Raw genomic sequence first — 2,891 nt, forward strand, 5'->3', positions numbered from 1 at the left:
TTTAGTAGAGATGGGGTTTCAACATGTTGGCCAGGCTTTTCTCGAACTCCTGACCTCAGTTGATCCACCTGCCTCGGCCTCCCAAAGCGCTGGAATTACAGGTGTGAGCCACCACACCCAGCCTGCTTTTTTTTTCTGATTCAGTAGAGGGTGGTAGTGCAGGTAGATGGAAGGAGCCCCGGGGAAGGCGCTCTTGGGTGGCATGGGGACAAGAACCCAATTTTGGACATGTGAAGTTTGGGGTGCCTATGCTGTGTCCAGTCCCAGGGGACTCAGAGGGCATGCGAGCAGGCACTCTGCCCTCCTGGAACTCGAAGTCTGTTGGGCAGATTGGGGATAGGGATCAGGAAGTGTGTGGGGCTGGGGGTCCAGTGGCTGTGTGGAAGGCCTGTGAACCTCGCCCTGCGTCCAGGCCCAGCACACAGGAGGATTTGATATCAGCTCAGCCTTAGGGAATTTGGGGTCCCCTCCTGGCCGACATGCCCCATGCACATGGCCCTGATTCTTGCCCCTCTGAAGGTGCTCACTGCTGTGGGATGCCACACCGGCCTTGCTGTTCTCTGGTCCTGGAATGTTCTCTGCCCCCTCCCACCTCTGCTCCCCTGTGTCAAAGCAAGCCTCTGCTCAGCCTCCAGTCTCAGCTCTAGGTCCCGCCCCCAGATGGGGCTTTGCCTGCCCTGGGGAGGGACCCTCTGTTTTGGTCCACAGGAGCCCTGCACCCCACCCTGCACTGACTCAGCTGCCTCTCAAAGGGCTGGGCTTCCTGGGTGTGGGGTAGGCCTGAGTCATGGATGTGCAGGCCCCGCATCTGTTCCTGGCCCGAGGCTTCAGGGCAGGTGGATGCTGACGTCAGGGAGCACCAGGAGCAGCACTCTGGCTCCTGCAATAAGCAAGGCCATCTGTAATGAGGCCCCACTTGCCACAGAGGAGCCCTCAGAGCTCACAAGTCCTCAGAAACCCTGTTTAGGAGGAGCAGGGGCCACCATGGGCACAGGGAGGTCTGGTGCCAGGAGGAGGAAGGAGCTGCATCAGAGAAACACTTGAATCCATCTTGCAAGCGCTCTTTGAAAGTGTCTTACAAGTGCTGCCTAGGAACGTGTCTTTCAGATGCAGACAGCTGCACAAGCCCTTCAACCTGACCCACTGAGGCACAGAGGCCTGCAGCAGTGACAGCCGACTCCCACACCGCCTCACCCACCCCACCATCCGCCCTGCACCGATCCCAGCCCCCACTGCATCAATCATCACCTGACTAGAAGGGGTCCCATGGTGTAATGGCTAGCGCTCTGGACTCGGAATCATCGCCTGACCCCCAGGTGGGCGTCATTGTCTGTTAACACACCCAAATGACAGGCTGAGCTCCCTGGGCCTGGGCACCTCCCCTGGCACAATGGAGGCCTCCCACTCCATTATCAGACATGTTCTGAATCAGGCCCTTTGGCAGACAAATATTCAAGCCAACCCCTGAATAAACAGGAGCCACATCTGCTCTTCCCTCAGATGGTTCCCAGTCAAACAGGAGGCACACACCCTGCAGGTGCCTGGAGGCCTTTCTAGCCCCCACAGATGCTCGAAGTGACACAGATGCACACAGTGTGCCACACATGCAGGACATACTCCCTTCCTCAACCCCTTGGCCTGCATGTTTGGTATTTCCAGATTTCTAGGAACTGATGGCTCTGTGCATCCTGAGCCAACCCAGCTCCGAGCCTGAAGACATCCTGGTGGGAGGCAGTCGGAAGCTCTGCCTCTGAGGCCTTCTCACGCCCACCTTTAGTCAAACTTGCTTCTGCTGAGGAACTTGGTGTGTCTTCCTTCTGGGCAGGGGGTCACGTCTGAGAGCACAGGAGCAGTGCCTGCCCCCCAGGAATGTGGCTCTGGGTAGAATTGCAGGCTCAGGGGCCTGGGGTAGGAGAGCGCCGACTGTACCCACACAGACATGGTCACTGGGGCCCTGGGGAAAGCTGGGCCAGGCCCTGCTGCAGGGATGACCACACTTCCCAAAGGGCTGGAAAGCCATGCCCAGCGGGAGGCCATGCTCTAGCTCCCTTGGGCAGGGCTGGCTGCAAGGAGGGTGAAGTCGGGTGCCCAGAGAAGAGGAGGACTCAGCACCAGCACAACCAGCTCAGCGCATTAATACACACTCCTCTCCCACCTCTCCCCAGTCCTGAAAAAACCTCAAACGAGCTTCTGTGCAGCTCCCTGAGGTCATGACTCACCAACCATGTTTGGTGCAGGGAAAAGAAAAGCATCCGTAGTCTCTGGCCAGCACCGCAGACTGTTCAAAGAGAAAGAAAACAAGGAATGCAAAAGAAGAAAGGAGGAAAAAGACAGAACCAGCAGAGTCTTTATTTGGGAACAATGGGGACCTTCATTTCTGTCTTTGCTGTGGGAACCCCCCAGCCAGGAGCAGAGTAGGGGCATCTCAGGGAGCCCCCACATCTTTGTCTCCACCCTCACCCCCTACCCAGAGAAGTCACTGGGGGTCAGGACAGTGGAGGAGGAGCCACGAGGGACAAGCCCAGGCCTGGTGGGGAGGGGTTGCAGGCGTGCCAGGGCTGCAGGAAGGACCCTGGGAGCTCAGCTGAGGGAGATGTGCCTCTTAGGGGGCTGCCTGCGGCGGGTGGGAGATGGGGTTCGCAGTAGCCTGGTGTCCAGCACCCTTTCCCTCAGCCTTCCCTGCTCCTCCTACCAACCAGTCAGGCTGGGAATACCCTGCTTTCTGCCCCAGCTCCTGGAGCGGGGGCTGCTGTGGGATGTCTGGGTCCCAGGTGACTTTTAGCAAGGAGAGAGGACCACAGCTAAGGGTGGACAGGTGAGGACATGCTCCTGGGAGCTAGCCTTTGAGTCAAGGTCCGACCATGACGAGGAGTCAGTGACAGCAGGACTCC

This window comes from Piliocolobus tephrosceles, chromosome 11, assembly GCF_002776525.5.
Source record: "Piliocolobus tephrosceles isolate RC106 chromosome 11, ASM277652v3, whole genome shotgun sequence".
Lineage (NCBI taxonomy): Eukaryota > Metazoa > Chordata > Mammalia > Primates > Cercopithecidae > Piliocolobus > Piliocolobus tephrosceles.